The sequence below is a fragment of the Spermophilus citellus genome, assembly GCF_964194105.1.
Source record: "Spermophilus citellus genome assembly, chromosome: 14".
NCBI classification, from domain to species: Eukaryota; Metazoa; Chordata; class Mammalia; order Rodentia; family Sciuridae; genus Spermophilus; species Spermophilus citellus.
Window position 1 is genome coordinate 25689367 of NC_138194.1, and position 21412 is coordinate 25710778.

Sequence of the window (21412 nt, forward strand, 5' to 3'; positions counted from 1 at the left end):
AACTTAGTAAGACCCTGTGTCTCACTAAAAAATAAAAAGGGCTGGGTATGGAGTTCAATGGTAAAGTGCCCCTAAATTCAATCTCCAGTAACCCCCCCACAAAAGAAAAATAAAAAGAAAAAAAAAATCAAAGGGCCAAGAATATCCTATTTCTTTAATGTTTTCTAGTCAATTTTAACCTTAGGCCCTACAGTCTATGGAACTAATGACACATTTTCAGTTATACTGTCAGCTCCTGTTTCCAGGATGATTAATATATCCTTTGGATATGCTGGGAATGGTGGCACACACACATAATCTCAGTTACTTTGGAGGATGAGGCAGAGGATCTCAAGTTGGAGGACAGCCTGAGCAAGTTAGCAAGACCCTGTCTCAAAATAAAAAATAAAGGGGTATAGCTCAGTGGTAGAGCACTCCTGGGTTCAATCCCCATTACCAAAAAAAAAAAAAAAAAAAAAAAAAAAGTTAGCCAGGCCTAGTGGCCCATGCCTATGATCCCAGCAGTTTGGGAAGCTGAAGCAGGAGGATCACATGTTCAAAGCCAGCCTCAGCAAAGGCAAAGCACTAAGCAACTCAGTGAGACCCTGTCTCTAAATTAAATACATAATAGGGCTGGGGATGTGGCTGAGTGGTCAAGTGTCCATGAGTTCAATCCCCAGTACCAAAAAAAAGAATCATTTCAAACTAAAGTTTTAAATGCTATTCACCTGCTTATTTCTTTCACTTAGCATAATGCTGTATAACAGAGACTATTCAAGACCACTGCAAATGAGCAATTTAGTTTCCAAGTCATTTAAAAATATGAAAAGAGTAGGGGGCAATGAACACATGTCTATAATCCTGTGAAGCAGAAGGCTGAAGCAGGACAATTACAAGTTCATAGCCAGAAGAATAAGCTACTTCAGAAGACTGTGTCTTATATAAGACCGTCTTTAATTTTAAAAATTTAAAAAATTTTTAAAAATTTAAAGAGGTTAGAGATATAGCCCAGTGGTACAGCACCCCTGGGTTCACTTCTCAGTAGAGCAAAATCTAAATTAATTAAATTATATGTAAAAAGAACACATTTCATTAGAGAAAAGCAATACTAAAGAGCTTACAATTTAAGTTAATGATACCACTCAAAATAGTAAGGGGAAAAAAAAAGAAGTGGGGGAAAAAGAGTAAGCCAAATGCTTCAAAGGTTCAAAATCAGGAGAAATTAATTAGGAATACAATAGACAGGATAAATTTCTGATACAAAGGTATTATCAAATTATAAAGCAGTTAAACGTGTAAGTAATTTCCAATGGTTTGAATAACACTGTAAATTAGGAAGCAAAGAAGAAATGAGTAGAGATGTTAGAGTCCCCAAAAAAGTTGGAAGAGCTGATATTTCAGTGACCTCAGGCTAGCCAGTGGGGAGATTAATTAACATGAAAATGTACAGATATACACACAGCAGGAGGAAAGAGAGGCAACAGATTCTCTTCAGAATTGTTTATACAATGTTACACCACAGTAAATTTCAGAGAAGAGCAAATATATTAAAATTTTATAAATACACAAATACTGGTAAAATGCCGGAGAGATTTTTTAAAATGTGTTCAGAATGCCAACCTGAAAACAACCTAAGAGTAACAATCTAAGAGTATGTATGTTAATATTTTCTACATTCCCTTGACCTATAAAACCTGGCTAGCATAAGGTTACGTGAGCTTTTTTTGGCCTCTGAATTCTTGGTTGTTACATTACAGCAACAAAATAAGAGCTAGGCACACTAGGGGCTGGAGTGGTGGCTCAGTGGCAGAGTACTTTCCTAGCATGTGTGAGGCACTGGGTTCAATTCTCAGCGCCACATATAAATTAATAAAATAAAGGTCCATTGACAACTAAAAAAAATTTTTTTAAAGTCACACTATATTAACAACATTTGAAACCCCATTATAAATTTTTTTTTGAGAGAGAGAGAGAGAGAATTTTAATATTTATTTTTTAGTTTTCGGCAGACACAACATCTTTGTTTGTATGTGGTGCTGAGGATCGAACCCGGGCCGCACGCATGCCAGGCGAGCGCGCTACCGCTTGAGCCACATCCCCAGCCCAAATATTTTATTAGTTGTTGATGGACCTTTATTTATTTTTATGTGGTGCTGAGAATCGAACCCAGTACCTCACACATGCTAGGCAAGTGCTTTACCACTGAGCCACAATCCCAGCCCCAGAGAGAGAATTTTTTAATATTTATTTTCTAGTTTTCGGCGGACACAACATCTTTGTTGGTATGTGGTGCTGAGGATCGAACGGGGCCGCCACCCATTATAAAATTTTAAAAGCATCTGCATCCATAATTTCCCTGTGAATATAAACCCAAACAAAAATTTAATACTTGTGCAAAGCAGGTCAAGAAAAATAATTAGAAAGAAGAAAATCCTAAAATTACCTAGTTTACACTTTCATTGGACAAAACTACTCACTGAAAGCCATACTGACAGAATTCATGGCTGTAGTATATTGGCTAATTTTCAACACTTCATAAAGCTATTTATAAAACAAGAACAAAAACCTTATGTTAAAATAAGCCAAAGAAACTATGTAACACTCTTAAAGCTATAAAAAAAGAGGATTAATCTTATCACTATAGTTAAAGGGGAAAAAATATCCCAAAATTTGGTCCAGGACCATGACTCCTTTTTAGATTTAAAAATGTGAGAGGATGCAGGAAGCAGGAAAATGACTACGATCAGCTAAATGAGAACAACAAAGGCAGGAACTGGCCTCTAAAACAAAAGGAATCTACCAGCACTTTACTTCCAAGAAAGTTTCTGAATGGCAAGGGTATAAAATCTATGAACATACGCTTCAAGAAAAGCCCAGAACAGCAGTTTGTTGTCCAAATTCTTAAAAAAAAAAAAAAAAAAAAAAAAAATTCTTTTTTTTTTTTTCCAAAGAAAAACTGCTCTATTTTCTGTATCAACTTCAACTAATGGGTAATGTTTAGCAGATGGCACCAGAGAGACACTGCAGGAGAGAAGAGTTTTACTTCCTGGTCTAGGCACTGCTTGGCAGGTTTCTCCAGCACCAGGTTCCTGTGCTGCACCACAGCCCACAGCTTCCTCTCACCCTACAAGGCTACAAGTAGCAATACCCACTAAAAACATATTTTCCTGGTACCAGAGAGAGTGAGTTTCTATCAAATTCCATCAACAATTTATCTGCTGTCCAATGAGTCATAGACAAACCCTCTCTGACAAGGCCTGTATCTCAAAACCTGGGCTAGCTGCTTGCTTGGTTACTCAATCACAGCACTAACAGGTACAGGGTGCTTTTACATCAATTACTATCATTTTTTTACAGCTCTCTTTACTTCTTACTAACTAACAGCCTGTGACAGTAATTCTTTTACATTAAACATTCTCTGTTCTTATTACTGTGTGATTTCCCTTTCCTCACTGGACCCAGAGCAAAAGAATCCTGAACACCAACAGAAAAACAACAATTAGGCCACTGGACATAAAGACAGTGGTTGGGCATAAAATGAATTGAAAATACAATATGATCTTTGCTAAGCCAAAGCATCCACGATCCCCTGGATTTGACTTTAATTACTACATTACACAAATACTCCCTTCCTTTTGGGGGGTAAAAGAGAGTTTATCTTAGCTTCTTGGAAAATTTTTAAAAACTTGTCAACAGATTTTCTGTGTTAAAAAAGTTATCCATTCTAAAAGAAGTCAGGTGCCAACAGTGACTAAGACCACTGAAGGCAGCAGCTACCAAAACTGCCATCTTTAAGTTCTTGCCCTGGAAATTCACCCTACAGTCAAACTTAGAAAGGAGGATGCCTCAGGGATTTCATCTACTGCAAGTGAGCTTGAATAGTTTCTTAACTGAAGCACATGATCTTTTTCGTGTCCCTGTTTCTCCCCTACAGACCTCTTTAATTATTAACACACATGGAAAATAAAATAAATCCATTGACAAACTCCTTAAATTTCATATAGGCATGATAGGCAGGCTAAAAACAGAAATCCAAAGAAGCAGAGAAATGGTAACCCAAATTCCTAAAGCAATGCACGGGTTAACAATAGTAAAGGTTATTTTTTGTTTCTTGTCAGTAACATTTCAAGTTGAAGGAAAAAATTTAAAAAAAAATGGGGGGAAAAAAAGTACACCTAGGGTTGTAGGAGCACAGAATGAAAACAAAATATATAAGCAGGCATTAAAGGATTCAATAAATTTGTTAGACCACCTATTTAGCAGAAAAACAATTTTGGAATAAAGCAACAGTAAATGTCACTAAATAAACCACACACTTTGTTACTGTGATAAAATATAATACAATGAGCACCATGAAAGAAAGGTTAACTGTCAGACAGATAGCCTTATATCACACAAGACAATGTGTTTTATTGTGGTGTGTGTTAAGCAATAAGATAATGTTTTAGAGGAACAAAAACTACGTTTAAAGATAGCAAATTTTTGTAATTTGTGCTGCCCAATGACATTACTGTCATGGAGAGACACCTGAGCCTAGAATGGAAATGTGTTCTTATATTTAGAATGAACTCAGACACAGTCCTACTGAGAACAATAAATACAACTTCTTCAAGTATTAGGCTCTTTCTCAACCACACTGGAAAAAAAATTTATAAGAACCCCTGCTTTGGTTTGCCACAAAAGCTATTTACATGGCTATTAACTTTGTCCTTTCTTCCCTCAATATACTACCTCTGAGATTTTAAGGCTTTACTGATTTGAAACATCACCCTCTTGAGTACAAATTTTTCTGTGCATTCAATTAAGTTTTAATAAGTTTATAAATTAACTTCATAGGGAAGGAGATTCCCACCATCATTTCAAATTTTGAGTATCTGAAGCTGGGCTTTGTAATGCATGTCTGTTATCCCAGCAACTTAAGCTCAGGCAGGAGGATCACAGTTTAAGGCCAGCCTGGGCAACTTAGCTAGACCCCCTGTCTTAAAATAAAAAATAAAAATGGCTGGGGATGTAGTTCAGTGGTAGAGCTCCCCTAGATTCAATCCCCAATAAAAAAACAAGCAGTATATCTGAAACCAATACCTTCAACATGGCCTCCCTCGACTTTCAAACCACCTTTTGTTACTTCCACTGGCCTTAGTGAAAATCCCTTTCTGACATTATTCTTTCTTAACATTTTTTCCTAGATTACTGTGATGAACTTCAAAATGATCCCACTTTTCCCAACTTAATAGAATACTGGATACCATTCATTTCCCTAAATAACCAAATGATCACAATATACTTACTCATATTCCTTTTATCTCAGCCTTAACAAATTAAATTATCCCAAGTGTATTTCTTACAGTTCTGAAGGTCAGATGTCTGATATAGGTCTTTCTGGGCTAAGATTAAGGATGTCAGTAGGACTGTTCCTTTCTGGAGGCTCTCGGGAAGAATCTGTTCCCTTGCACTGCAGTGTCTGGCTCTGCTTTCTCTGGCTCCTAGCCTTTTCCTCCATCTCCAAATACAGAGCCGTAAAAATAGGTCCTTCTTGGGGCTGGAGTTGTGGCTCAGTGGTAGAGTGCTTGCCTGGCATGTGTGAGGCCCTGGGTTCAATCCTCAGCACCACATGAATAAATAAAATAAAAAGATCCATTGATGACTAAAAAATATTTTTTAAAAAAATAGGTCCTGGGGCTGGGGATGTGGCTCAAGCGGTAGCGTGCTCGCCTGGCATGCGTGCAGCCCGGGTTCGATCCTCAGCACCACATACCAACAAGGATGTTGTGTCCGCCGAGAACTAAAAAAAATAAATATTAAAAAAAATTCTCAAAAAAAAAATCTCTCTCTCTTTCTCTCACTCTCTCTCCTCTCTCACTCTCTCTTTAAAAAAAAAAAAAATAGGTCCTTCTCACTCTGCTCTCTGTTTGGTTCTGTCAACTCTGCTTCCCCCTTCTACTTTTAAGGACCCTTGTGATTACACTGGGCTCATCAGGATAATCCACAATAATCTTCCTACCTTAAAGCAAGCTGATTAGCAACCATATTTCATCTGTAACCTTAATTCCTCTTTGCCATGAGGTCACATATTCAGTTCCTGGTGATTAAAATATGGACCTCTTGGCAGAAGGAGAGGGCATTATTTACCTACCATACTATCCAAATTGTATTTGCCCTCTACTCTTGAGTGGAAGGAATACTGCTCTACATAGGGAAGCAAACACAATTCAACTTAAATAAGTATGCTAGCTGACTAAATTCATCTTTACATCTCCATTTCTCATTTAGGACACAGGTGAAGAACTAAAGATACTACAAAGATAGGTAGCAAGAAAGATGCTCTTATTATTGCTTGATGAAATTTGGAATTCATCTTCACTATACATAATGCATGGTTATATTCTTAAAATGGCCTAAAGTCCTCTAACTGAAATAAATACTATAGAGATACATTGTACAAGAACATTATGAAAGTCCTAAAACTCAATTTTAAACTTAAGCACCAACCTGAAACAACAAATAAACCATCAACCTTTTGGTATAATAATTACCAAGCCATGCAATCATATTTTCCTCATTTAAAAGAAAAAACTCTGCATTTCTAATACCTTACACCATTGGGAGAAATTGTACTTACACATAAACTTCAAGCTTGAAATTGCTTTTGGCTCATTCTAATTAATAAACTTACTTTTAGGATAGAGGAAAGCTACCCTATGGATTTATTTAGCGTTTACAAAAATTCAGTTCAGCTTGAGTAAAATCCTGTACAAGACAGTCTAATCCACCCTTTTCTTAGCTGTAGGCATCCACTAGGACATATATAGCAGATTCAAAATTCTTAAAATGTTAATGTATTAAAATCTTAATGGCCTCAAAAGGAACCATCCTTCTAAAATACATCTCTCCTTGCAGGTAAATGCTTTTTTTTTTTTGTATCACTTAAAATAAATGAGGAGATACAGTAGCCCAAACACACACACACACACACACACACACACACACACACACAAATATTTGGGAGCAGGACTGATTTTAGTAATGTTTCCTATTAACAGAAAGCACCAAAGGGTTTGAAAGGAAACAAACAGACACTGACCTTTACAAATAAACTTTAGAATAACAATGAGAAAAAGGCCCAGAATCAAACATATTTATTAAGATCTGAATTCACAGCATTTGTCTCACCACTGGCCAATAACCTTACTATCAACTTACCTCAATTTTATGAATCAAATGAAATAATAAACATATTCAAATTTAAGGTTTTTTTTTTTTTTACTTCAATCAAGCACCATTAAGAGTAAAAGGAATTAATGGACAGGTAATTAACTCTAGATTCGAAAGATTAAAAAACAACTTATGAAAGTCTTTCCATAGTATGTTGGTTCTAATTCAACCATTTCTTTATTTTTTAATTAATTTTTTAAAATTTATGACAGAAGAATGAATTACAATTCTTATTACACATATAGAACACAATTTTTCATATCTCTGGTTGTATACAAAGTATATTCACACCAATTCGTATCTTCATACATGTATTTTGGATAATAATGTCCATCACATTCCACCATCATTTCTAATCCCATGCCCCCTCCCTTCCCCTCCCACTCAACCATTTCTTGATGGTTCAAAGTTATTATGAGGAACATTAGTGATAATGCTACGTCAGGAACACCTCATGGGCTAGGGCTGTGGCTGCCCAGAACACTTGCCTGGCATGAGTGACACCCTAGGTTCAATCACCAGCATCACCCAAAAAGAAATACCTAATGGATCACAGACACAGTATAAATACTCCAAAGTTTAGAACTCTAAAATTTAGTAATTTCTCATTTCTTTTTTTGTGTAAGCAGATGAATAAAATCTCCTCCTTTATTTTATACACATTGTAGGAAGCCTAATCTGGCTCAGCCTGTTCCTGACAATGTAACAATTCCTTTCCTTGTTATTCTAGGTTCTTCAGCTCACTGTTTACAATATTGATAAATGAGTACCAGTTGATCCACATTTGGCCTTTGCTTAAATGTATATGGCTGATGTATTACATCCCTCACTTTCCGCCAAGTAAGTGATCTCATAATCTCTGAAAAAAATAGATAACTCACAAAGAACATTGCCTTTTTTACTGACTATTAATGCAACTACCATTAACTGTGTACTTACTGCACATAAAGCTTTGGAGTGTTTTCAGTACACTAATGCATTTAAATCTTCAAAAAATTTCATGTACACAGCATTATGTTCAAGGGTGAAATTTAAGAAAAGGAATAAATAACTTTACCAAGCCTTTATAACTACAAGGAACCAAAACAGGTTGAGGATTCAGTATATCTCAGAGCAAACTATCCTTAAACACTAGATAGATCACTTAGTCCAATATCACCAATATTTTACAGAAAACAAAATGGATTCAGAAAAATGATGTCATTTTGAGATTTAGATTATGTATCTATAAAACGGGAATAATACTCGCTTGCCTCTTTAACAACATGAAAATATTAACATCAAAGATATCAGGGTCTCAATATACTGCCTGAAAAACCCAGGAAGTATCAGGGTCTCAATATACTGCCTGAAAAACCCAGGAAACATCATTGTATGGTTTAGATATTAGGTGTTCCCCAAAAGTAAATGTATGAAACAATGCAAGGAAATTTAGAGGTGAAACGATCAGTTTATGAGAGTATTAACTTAATCAGTGTGTTAATCCCCTGACAGGAATTAACTGGGTAGTAAATGTAGGAAGGTAGGATATGTATGGCTAGAAGTGGGTCCCAGGGTGTGCCTTTGGGGTATATATCTTATCTGGTAAGGGGAGATATCTCTATCTCTATCTCTTCTCTCTCCCTCCTCCCCCTCCCCCTCCCCCCTCCTCCCCCTCCCCCTCCTCCTCCTCCTTCCCTCCCTCCCTCCCTCCCTCTCTCTCTCTCCTCTCATTCCTGGTACAGTGTCCTGGCTGCCTTCCTTCTCCAGGTCCTTTTGCCATGATGTCCTGCCTCACTTTGGGCCCAGAACAATGGAGTCAGCCACAGAGGGACTGAGAACTCTGGAATTGTGAGCCCCAAATAAAACTTTTTCTCCTCTAAAATTGTTCTTGTCCCATGTTTTGGTCAGAGTAGCAGAAAATAAAACCACCACTTGGGGCTGGGGATGTGGCTCAAGTGGTAGCGCGCTCGCCTGGCATGCGTGTGGCCCGGGTTCGATCCTCAGCACCACATACAAACAAAGATGTTGTGTCCGCCGAGAACTAAAAAATAAATAAATATCAAAATTCTCTCTCTCTCTCATCTCTCTCTCTAAAAAATAAAAAAAAAAAAAATAAAACCACCACTTAATAAAAAATACTCAGAGTTCTCCTGAAGCAATAGAGGGAATGCCATTTACATTGTACTCTATCTATATAAATGGTGCCTTCTAAGTTGTGCATCAGATGTTCAAATGTATGTGTATAAATATAAGACTTATGATTTCAGTATGGCCTTCACTCATTTTATTAAGTGCTAGATACAATAAAATCAGTGATTACTACATAGTGATAAAAGAAGTCATTATCAAGAAAAAGCAAGCTGGGCTGAGGTTGTAGCTCAGTGGTGGAGCACTTTACCAGCATGTGTGAAGCACTGGGTTCAATCCTCAGCACCACATAAAAATAAATAAAGGCATTGCGTCCATCTACAACTAAAAAAAATTTTTTTTTTGAAAGAAAAAGCAAGCTTACTATTCATCATAAAAAATGAGGTTGTTCGACTACCATTAATGCCTGGTGACTTCTTCCCTTCTTTTCCTTGAAAGTCAATCAGTTTCATGAAAAGTACAATACAGAAATAGACAATAGTATAGAACAATATAGTATAATACAGATATAAATTACTGTATAATTGCCAATATCCATTTCTAGTTATCTTTGGTTCATGAAAGAAGAAACAGTTCAAATAACTCTATTTGAAGGGAAAAGTCAATCCCATTAAATGTTTTAGAAGTATTTAAAGAAACTTTTCAGGATGGATTTATAATGCATGTTAAGTCACTATACACCACTGCAGTCTTTTTCTTAAAACTAAAATTGCAGTGACTTCCTTTATGTGTTCCAAAATCCACTCTTATATTTGAGTCTGAAGATGAGCCAGGATTTTAGAAATCTACTCTAGTTATCAAAAGACAAAAAATGAGAGTGTATGAGATGTCCCCAGAGACTCATCTAACTCTTTATAAAAGTCATCATGCATATGAAAATGACCCTTAAAAAACATGTATGATCTGAATAAAATGTAAAAAAAAAAAAAAAAAAAAAAGACAAAGAATGAAAATTCAGAGTAAAAACACTTACAGGTGTCACAGGAATAAAACAAGCAATTGTTCTAATTGTTTATTGTAAACCAAAGACTGTTTGCATTTGTCTTTTGAGCTGTGGCATTTCTAAATATTTCATTCTACTAAACTTAAGGCCCTGCTTCTGTTTTTTTCCAGTATTGGGGATTGAACCTAGGGCCCTGAGCATACTAAGCAAGACTACCACAGCTATACCCCCAAGCTCAGTATTTTAAAGATGGACTACAAAGATACAATGATACTTATCACAACAAAAGTTCTACACTATTTATCCACTGGCAGTGACAGAGGTACATTGATTGATCCACCAGTGGGTTCCATAACCAACAATTAAACCACCATTTCTGTTTATGTGCAGAAATTCCCTGATATGTTAAGGCTTTATCACAACCTGGGTTACTAAAGCACAAACTTCCTAGCCTACAACATTCCAGTCACTCACATTTTCCATAATTTTTTTCTTAATATTTTTTTAAGTTGTAGACAGACACAATATCTTTATTTTTATTTATTTATTTTTAAGTGATGCTGAGGGTCAGGGCCTCACATGCCCAACCAAGTGCTCTACCATTGAGCTATAACCGCAGCCCCATATTTTCCATATTTCTATCATCAAATCTATTTCTTATATGGCAGCAGACATTAACGGCAGGTTTTTCAAAGTTGGTGACTTCATTAACACAATTAAATTAAAGGATATACCACCACTGGGTGGTAACACTGCTGATAATCTGACTCTTCTTCATAGTTTAAGGTCTTTTATATAGTGAATTCCTACCACTATTATAGGGGGAAAATCAAAATCAAATAAATGATACTATATTTACATTGTCTAGGTTTACATTGTCTAGTACAATATAAGGGATCAAAAGAGAATCATAGTGGTTCATAAATGGGTAATTACAAGAACCACTTAAAAAAAAAAAAAAAAAAACTAAGTCACACTGGACCAAATCAATAGTACATACATACCACTCTCAAAAGAAGTAGCATAATATCTAAACACCTAAAATCTAATTATTGAGACCTATCAGAAAATACTAAAATTCCCTATCACTAGTTTTAAAAATACACAGCTTAGGAAACCTTAAGTGACACACATAACCTAATCAACCATCTAAAATGAGCTAAGTAGCTATTACAGTTGACACAATAGTACTCTGTATTTATAGCATCTCTGGTCTGAAGGAATCAAAGAACATTCACTGTTAATTTAACTTTTATCCCATCATCATTTTATTCACTTCTTTATTCAATAAGATTCTGACTTTCATCATTCCTACCAGTTGTTTTCAAGAGAATTCTGATGCTCTTAAGACAGCACAAATATATGGGTTTTGTTTATACATAAAAGTCTGAAAGGAGTCACACCAAACTCCGAAAAACCATTACTCTGGCAATTCATAAAGACATAGATGGAAAGCCCTATAGGAGGTATTTGTTTAACTTTAATTATTTCAGTAGTTTAAATCTTATTTTTGAACATATAATTTTAAAGTTTAAAAAAAAAAAGGTAATGACCATATAAAATAAAACATTTTATTGGAGGCTATGACATTTTCTTCTACATGACACTCGGGCATTTTAGCTCATCCCCAAACATGTTTCCCATGTTAAATATATACTATTACAAGCTGAATTAGATTTTCATTACTATAACAAAATACCTTAGACTGGCTAACTTTATTTAAAAAAAAAAAAAAGGTTTATTTAGCCCACAGTTTTGGATATTCAACTGCACAGTGCTGGCATCAGTTCACTTACAGTGAAGGCTGTCTTGGCTTCATCACATCATGGCAGATGGCAATGATGGTATCCCATATAGGAAAAGAAATTACATCACAAGCAGGAAGTCAAAAAGGGTGGGGGCAGGCTCAGCTTTTTTATAATCACTCCTTCACAATAATAAACATTTTTTAAGAATTACCTCTTTTCAGATCTTTCCAAGGGGTCACATGAAAACTTAGTGCCTTTCTAGGCAAGTCGCTCTATGATCTAAGAACCTCCCATATTTCCACAAAGAGACCAACCTTCCAACACATGGACAGGAAAAGCACATCCAAAACATCACATAGGCCATAGTCCCAAACACTACCTTCCAGGTCAGTATCATTTCTAAGCATTGAAGTGCTAAATACATAGAGGTCTGAATCTTGTGGAATGGACAATTGATCATGGAAGCTACTACCCATCATTACTGTCACTTAGAATCAACAGATTCTAACACGTGTCTTCACATGATCCCAGATTTCTCTCCATCCAGGTCACTAATCAGGTCAGAAAAGAAACCGAAAGCCAGGTGAGGTACACATGCTTATAATCCCAGTTACTCAAAGGTTGAAGCAAAGAATGACAAGTTGAGGGCCACCCTGAACAACTTAACATGACCCTGTCTCCAAAAAAAAAAAAAAAAAGTTTTTTTTTTTTTAATTTAAAAGCAGAGGGCTCAGGATGTAGCTAGCTCAATAGCAGAACATCAATCTTTCAACCCTCCCCCTCCCTCCCTCTCTCTCTCTCTCTCTCTCTCTCTCACACACACACACACACACACACACACACACACACAAAGGGGAGGGGTAACCAAGAAACATCTGTTGGGGCTCAGAAAAACATAAAGCAAAGAATGATGCTTCCGCAAGACAAGCACTTTGAACTGGAGTAAACCAGACAGCCTCAAGAGCAAATTATCTTCTAACTTCTCTGGTCCTTTCTCCTATTCCTTTTATTCCCCAGGTAGGCCACAGAAACTAGAATTCCTCTTCCTTAAGGTGGATTACAGGAACTAAAGCTCCTCTCCCCAGGTCAACCGCAAAAACCTAGATATTTTACTTTGACCTTCCCCTGCCATTCTGTGTTAAAGCTGGTCATAAGGAAATTCTCTGTCCTACCTTGTCTGACAGATCATAAAACCCTCATTCCATAAGGGTCTTACCCCATACTGAGGAAGGACTTAAACAGAGACACAAAGACAAACCTGAACAACTAGATTTTGCTACATTTCCCCCTTCCATTTACTGTATTACATCAGAACTTTTTGTGTAGTCACACTTCTACACAGCCATACTTTTAACTATTAAAGATTATACTGTAAAGTCTATTTAAACAAATTTAAGATATTCAGAATAGACAGCAATATATTCTTAAGGTCTTGAGTCTTACAATGAAAAAATATACATTTTTCACCCCTACACAATAATTTCAACTTTCAAACTTTATTCCCCCTACAGAGAAAGATCACCTACTTTTTTTTCTTCTTTTCCTTCAATGTGTTGCCTCAATAGTTTATAATAGTAAAATCGGGAACCAATCTAAATGCTCATCAGTAGAAAATATTGTTAAATAAAATATACAATCTAAAACTTGTACTTATATATAAAACCATACTTTGAGGCAGCCAGTATTTTTAAAAGAATGGAGTAGTTATTTATCTATTGACATGGAATTTAAGAGACATACTTTCAGGTAAAAAATGCAAATGAAAATCTGCAGTGTGCCTCATCTCTACCTATATGAAAAGAAAAAGAAATTTATTCACATTTACTTGTGTATATATCTATCTATATCTATATAGATATAGATATAGATATAGATATAGATATAGATATAGTTTCTATCATTTCAGAGATGTGTGGCTGCCTCCAAGTAGAAAAATTAGGAGTCCAAGAAAGAGACATTTTCAAACTATATATTTCTTTTTCTTTTAATATTTTTTTTAACTGTAGATGGACATAATACTTTTGTTTTTTTTTATTTTTATGTGGTGCCGGGGATCGAACCCAGTGCCTCACACTTGCTGGGCAAGTGCTCTACCACTGAGCCACAACCCTGGCCCCACAAGCTATATATTTCTGTACCACTTAAAATTTGAACCATGTAACTGTTTTGTCTATTTTTTAAAATCAATGAATAATTTAAACTTGCTTAAAATCTAAAAGTAGTGTTTGTGATTACCGTGATTAAGTTGAGGGCAGACAGTGACCAACTGATTAGCTTGACAACCAATCTCACTTTACGTTCATGCATTTTAGCATTCCAAAAAGCAAACATCACTATCACCAACCTATCTTAGGTTGATGATTCTTACCAGCATTATATTTTTAATTAGCAAAGCAAGAATTAAGTATCTAAACTAACACAATGTATTGCAAAGGCAAGTAAGAGAAAAAAATAACTTCTGCATAATAACCATTAACAATTATAGGTAATCTAAATAAATCTAAAATTTTGTGAGTTCTTCAGGAATCTAAAAGTGATGTGTTATCTATGTGGGATCTTCCTGATATCACCAAAAGGAATAAAACAACATAGTAAAAAATAGTTTTATTCCATATTTCATCTCTATAAACACAAAAGAAGCTGTGAAGTCAATTTATGAGAATATTGCAGTTCATTAGGAAGCTTGCCCAATTCAAGAACATAAAAAAGAAATCAAACACAAAATGTTAATTTAACACATTTTTATATTTAACACCAAGAAATCACATGCATAAACTGTTTTCGGTTTTGTTTTGTTTAGTTTAGTTTTGAGGGGGTTGGTTAACTAGGGATTGAACTCAGGGGCACTCGACCACTGAGCCACATCCCCAGCCCTATTTTGTATTTTATTTAGAGACAGGGTCTCACTGAGTTGCTTAGCACCTCACTATTGCTGAGGCTGGCTTTGAACTCATGATTCTCCTGTCTCAGCCTCCAGAGCTGCTTTGGATTACAGGTATGTGCCACCAAGCCCCACCATAAACTGATTTTTTTTTTTTTTTTTTTAAGAGAGAGAGAGAGAGAGAGTGGCTGGGGATGTGGCTCAAGTTGTAGTGCGCTCACCTGGCATGTGTGCGGCCCGGGTTGATCTTCAGCACCACATACAAACAAAGATGTTGTGTCTGCCAAAAACTAAAAATAAATATTAAAAAAAAAATTCTCACTCTCTCTCTCACTCTCTTTAAAAAAGTCTTTAAAAATAAAAAGGGGGGGAGGATTTTTTAATTTTTTTTTTTTTTAGTTTTTTCGGCGGACACAACATCTTTGTTTGTATGTGGTACTGAGGATCGAACCCAGGCCGCACCCATGCCAGGAGAGCGTGCTACCGCTTGAGCCACATCCCCAGCCCCTAAACTGATATTTTTAATAAATGATGATAATTACCTAACAATGTGAAAAATAAAGAATTTATATAGCAGCCCACAAAAAGAAAACCTGGTTACTATACACACAAAACTCCAATAAGCTTGTGGTGGGGGATGAGTGAGAGGAGGACACATTCAGCACTAAAACCAAACACTACTTAAATGCCAAAGAAAGGGGCAGTTTACAGTGATCATTTCCATACTCATTTACCCATATTTTCTGAGCAGCTACTGAGAGATGCTCAGACTACTGAGAGATACAGAAACAACAATAAAACATTGTTTCTGCTTTCCAGAAACTTATACTCCAATTACAACTACTAGTATACTCAAAAACAAATTAAGAGTAGAAAGTATCAAAGATTAAATAAAGGGCTACAAGAACAAAGACAGACTTTACTACTACACAAACAGGAAAGGCAGGAGTGGGGAATAACCATGTATGAGCTAACCTTTTACACTGAGGAGATAAGAAAAAATTCCAAGAAATAAAAATGCATAAATAACCAAAAAAGTTAAGTAAAACTTAAAGTTTACATTCTTCAGAGAACATACGTTAAAAAATAAGTTTGATCACAAGAAGAACTAAGTTTCAAAATGGACTGGGGCCAATTAATGCAGAAAAACAATGCTGAGTAACTGGAACTTTATTACAGCGTTAATGAAAATAGCCTTTTGGGCAGAGGCACGGTGGTCAAGAACACAAACCTTTCAAGAAAAGACATGCTTAAAATTAAAATCTGAGCTCTTCTACCCATTAGCAATTCCTTTGAGCTGGTGAAGTCTCCACCTCTTCACCTGTGAAGTGGGGATCATAAAAACTACCAACATAAATTAGTAAATTAGACCAAAAGAGAACAAAGCACCCAGATGACGACTGACATAAGACACAGCCAATAACTGTTTCAGGATTTTTGTTTTGTCATCAAGCAGAGACTATAATGTTCAAGGATGCAGGTAGGACAGTTTAATAGCAATATGCATGATGAATGGTATGGCAAAACCCCCTAGAGATTAGGAATGTCTCATTTGCACATGATTGCTCGAAAAATGGAAGGGAGGCAGAAGAATCAGGAAGCACAATAAAATAACAAAAAAACAACATCCAAGGAGAGTGAAAAATCAAAGATGACCTTTTGAGTAGCAATAAATCCCACCATCATATACAACAATAATGTACCAATAAAAAATGTGGAATAAAAAAATGGTCTTTTGATTTTAAGCCTGGATGACTAAGAAAATGTTAAGTTCATTAATATAATTGAGGAAATTAGAGGAAAAGATGATTCAAAAAAATAAAATGACAGCCAGCAAGAGTTTATCAAGGAGAAGGGCTGGGGATGTGGCTCATGTGGTAGGGTGCTCGCCTGGCATGCGTGCGGCCCGGATTCGATCCTCAGCACCACATATAAACAAAGATGTTGTGTCCGCCGAAAACTAAAAATAAATATTAAAATATTCTCTCTCTCTCTCTCTCTTTAAAAAAAAAAAAAAGTTTATCAAGGAGAATAATAAAAAAGAAGAATCTGAAGATTAGGCAAGAAAATGAGACTGGTGGTGGAGAACAAGGAGCCTGGGCAAATGGAAAGAGGAGGGCTGTTGAAACCATAGGGTTATGGAATCACCAGAAAAGAAACTCAACTCTAAAAAGAAAGATGAGAACCAAACTTAAGGTAATAGCTAAAATCATGGAAGAGAGAGAGAATATGAACACAGGCCCCAGAGGGATGACTTGGAGGTGCTGGCTTAAAGAAGGCATGGAGATAGGACTCTATAGACTTTACAATCTATAGCTCTGCAAATGCTCACTAGAACTCCAGATTACAAGAACTGACTTATAATAATATGATTATTATAGGGGCTTACAAGAGCCTACAGATTACGGAAGTGTTACCTATTCCAACTCAATCCCTAACAGGACACAGCTAATACATGCTAATGATTATAATTAGATATTTTTTCAGCATATGGAAGCTCACAGAACTGTAACTCAAGCAAGCTTTCATCTTCCCTGACATCCATCCACACATCTGACTCCACTGATTACTCCTCTTTGTAGAAAGCCCTCTCCATTATCTACTCAGACAGGCAATTCTCAGATCCTCCCCCTTCCACCACCATTTTGGTGTCTCTTTTTATGTTAACTAGTTTCTCACCAAAAAAAAAAAAAACAGAACTACATTGGAGCAGAGTCTTTATGCAATTACACAATAGCTATTTTATACAAATTAGTTTTTAAATAGGAGTCTAATACTGCAGTGCCCTAGGCACTTAATAAATTTTGTGTTCATTTCCCTAACAAAGAAAAAAGCCCAGTGGGTTTTAAACTCTAGAGATCAACACTGATGCTTTTTTGGTATTATTCATAGGACCAAAAATAGTTGATTTATTTCTGACTACTCATGAATATATGTCCCCAAAAGGACTTTGAGGTTAAACTGAAAAATAAACTTTCAATTTCTTTCCACCAGCAATAAGATAGCTCTTAATTTTTTAAAATACACACAAAGAGCAAGAGTTCCACAGTATAAAGAGACTTTGCTGTGGCTGGAACATTTTGGTATCACACAACTATAAAACCTAGTAACAAACCAACATCAGCTGTCTAAGAGATATCAGTAGCAGATATGCCACTTAAATATGACTGTTTATCATCCTGAATATCTATGGGTTTCTTCTCAAATACTTATTACAATATATATTACGTACTTAATTATCTTCAGTATTTTCCCTACTTCTTTACACGATTGTCACATCTGCTAAAAAACTAAAATAAACTGAAATACTATGACACACATCTTATTGATGTATTTAACAGATTAAAACACCAAAAATTAAAAAAGCAATTTCAATCTTTCTAGACTTTAGGGAGCTCTTTGTGTTCTTTTGAGCATATTAGCATATTATATGTTCAACTAAATCCATGAAAATAATGCTTACTGAAATGAGATTATCAAACTTTGTAAAAAATAAACAGCTGTGAGAGCTACAATTTATGATATACAAATTTACCATGGCATAGAACAGTGACTAACACAACACAATCCCTTACCTTCTTGGTTAACAATATAAAAACAAGTTTAATATTTTAATAATACATCACCAGAAACCTCATATAAAAAAATTCTGTTTTAGGGCTGGGGTTGTGGCTCATGGGTAGAGCACTCACCTAGCACCTGTGAGGTCCTGGGTTCAATCCCCAGCACCACATAAAAACAAATAAAATAAAGGTTTAAAAAAAAAAAAAGATACTGTTTTAGTTTTTGGCTATGTATCCTTTAGACAATTTTCAATGTACATGGTTATCTCCATCTCTATTTTGCCATTTCAAAGAAAGAAAACTAAGATGAACAGTTTTGTAAGGCAATATGCATAAATGGGAGACAAGGCAAAGCAAAAAAATCCAGGTTCTTGAATTAAGTACACCTGGGTATATGCAGACATCACTACTTAAAAAGCAATGGGTTCTTAAGAAGTTTAATCTCCCAGAGCCTGTTTACTAATCTATAGAATGGGGGAAATGCTACTTATTTTGGTATTAAGAGAAAGCTATTATTATCAGAAACAAGGACTAAAATGCCATGGATGTTTTTGATTCCTTTTAAGCACAGTTCCCCAAAAAAAATGCTATACAAGTTAGACTAAGATTTCAGACTATACATGCTTAGATGAAGACCATTGTTTATGATTTTTTTCAGTTCTGTTTTCCCTGGAAACTAGCACCAAGATGAACACAACAGTGCATCTTTAAAAAATACAAGTTAGTAATTAAATCAACAATGCCTCCAGCTCTTCTGCACACAAAAATACAAAATGCACCAGGGATTTGCTTTTTTTTTTTAAAGAGAGTGAGAGACAGTGAGAGAGAGGGAGAGAGAATTTTTTTAATATTTATTTTTTAGTATTTGGCGGACACAACATCTTTGTTTGTATGTGGTGCTGAGGCTCGAACCCGGGCCGCACGCATGCCAGATGAGCGTGCTACCGCTTGAGCCACATCCCCAGCCCTGCTTTCTGTCTTAATAATAAGCAGGTAGTACCATACTTCCACTTCCAGCTTAATTCCCTAAGGCTTACTTTTCGAAATATTTAAACCCTGGTGTTTCACCCCAGTCACCCCCCAATACAAAGCTCTGGGCCACTGGTTTTCCACTTTACCTTTTTTTTCCACAAATCGGCTACTTTATGTTCAAGGAATTAAATGTTTTCATCTGACCATATGGTATCTAAATTTATTTGGGAAAATGTACTCGAAAAAACAAAATGTAAACTCTTCTAATAACCTGCTTTATGAAGTCATCCAGCCCCATGTAAACTTACCATTAAGCTTTCTGTAAACATATTACTCAACCTATTTCATATGAAAGTATCACATCTGGCCTTGTACATTCTGAAAGTTTCACCACGTTATTGTTTCAAAGCATTGGCCTTTTAAAAGTAACTGATAATTGAAAATTTGTAAACCAAGTTCAACAATAAAGAAATAACTACAGAGTTATGCAGTTTTTAAAAAGAATGAAGCATGTTAATAAAATGGAGAGGTATTCGTGATGTTTTGTTGGTCAATAAAACAATATACCACAGATGATTCAAATTTTGTTTCTAAAGCATAACCCTCACTTGCGCGCGCGCGGGTACACACACACACACACACACACACACACACACAAATCCTGAACGGCTACACACAGTGGAAGTCTGGTTACCCAGTAATAAAGGAAATATCAGGGATTGGGGGTCAGAGGAGAAGGTATGGGGTCTTCATTGTTGGGCAACTTAATTTTTTTCAATAGTACTTTGTAATTTAAAAAAAAAAAAAACTATTCTTAAAAACCTACTCCGCCCTACCTAAATTCTTCTGATTTCTTCAAAACATTGCTATGATTGCTCGAATTTAAAAAGACGGCATACGAAAACAAAATAATAACTGAAAGGAAAATCGTGGATCTGCAAAATTACTCCCTTTAGTTCTACTCCTGAGTCTTCCCTACGCCGGTGTTTAAAAAGGTCCCAAGGCACACGACAGGCAAGGCACTTACCACGAACAGTAGTACGCTCAAACAACAACAACAACAAAAAGTCGGGAGGAAAATGCCAGCGCCTGCTCTAATCCCGTGAGTCTCTCCCCAGCCCGACGTAGGTTGGACTCTTTTGCTTCCAAACCAAAACAACAGAAAGTCACCGGGTCGGTCTGAAGAGGCCCTATAGGGCCGCAGGGGTCTGCCAACGCCGGCTTCGGGTCTCTGCGGTCCCCAAGCCCAGGCCAGAGTCGCAGGACCGGCTCGAGGACGCGGCACCCCGGCCTTGCCCGGGTCCCCGGCCTCCCACCCCTCCATGTCCGGGACCCCGACCTCCAGGCCCCGTCCGGCCCCCAAGCCCTCCCGGTGCTGGATCCCCGACCTTCCGGCCCAGACCCCTGGGATCGGTCTCCCAACGCGCCCCCCGCCGACGACCCGGCACACGCCAAACCCTAAACCCCAAGCCCCCCGGCAGCGGCGTTACCTGTGGCGCGGCGGTCGGTCCGGCCGGCCACAGCGGCGCGGGAGCCAGGCACTAGGACTCTGCAAGCTCCGAGGCCGCCGGCCGCCGCCACCACCACCACAACAACACCGCCGCCACCGCCGCCGGGGGGAGGGGCGGGGCCCGGACCTGCGCCGGAGGCAGCCGGACTGTCCCGGCCTCCAGTACCGCCAGAGAGTTGGGCATGCGCGGAAAGCTCTAGGAGAGACGCTCCGTCAGGAGGCCCAAGTCAACAAGGACTGGGGACGCCCCCATTTGGCTCCGCCCATTTGGGGATCGCCCCGCCCCAATCCCCAAACAACGCGAGGCCTGCTCTGGGGCCTGGAGACCACAGCGGTGGGAGGAGATCCCGCGAGAGCAAGGCCTCTGCCTCCCCGCCCTCTTGCCCACATTTGGGCGCTCCGGTCGCGGTGTGGTCGGTGTTCAGTGGCTGTGGAGGTCCTGAGGAAACAGGCACCTCGACGTCCCCGCCGCTC

The 21412-nt window shown here is 37.3% G+C and overlaps 1 protein-coding gene across 7 annotated transcripts in view; it reads right to left on the reverse strand.

The window, feature by feature from the left end:
* The window catches only part of PCMTD1 (protein-L-isoaspartate (D-aspartate) O-methyltransferase domain containing 1), an 82897-nt gene extending 61759 nt beyond the window's left edge, over positions 1-21138 (reverse strand). For 5 of the 7 annotated variants that reach the window (XR_014018779.1, XR_014018780.1, XM_081266232.1 and 2 more), the window contains exon 1: positions 20919-21075. The gene's annotated coding sequence lies outside the window, so the exon portion shown is untranslated. Of the gene's footprint in view, positions 1-20918 lie in introns of all 7 variants that reach the window. The other 2 variants (XM_081266235.1, XM_081266236.1) reach the window with 2 other exon arrangements.
* Between the last annotated feature and the right edge of the window lie 274 nt (positions 21139-21412).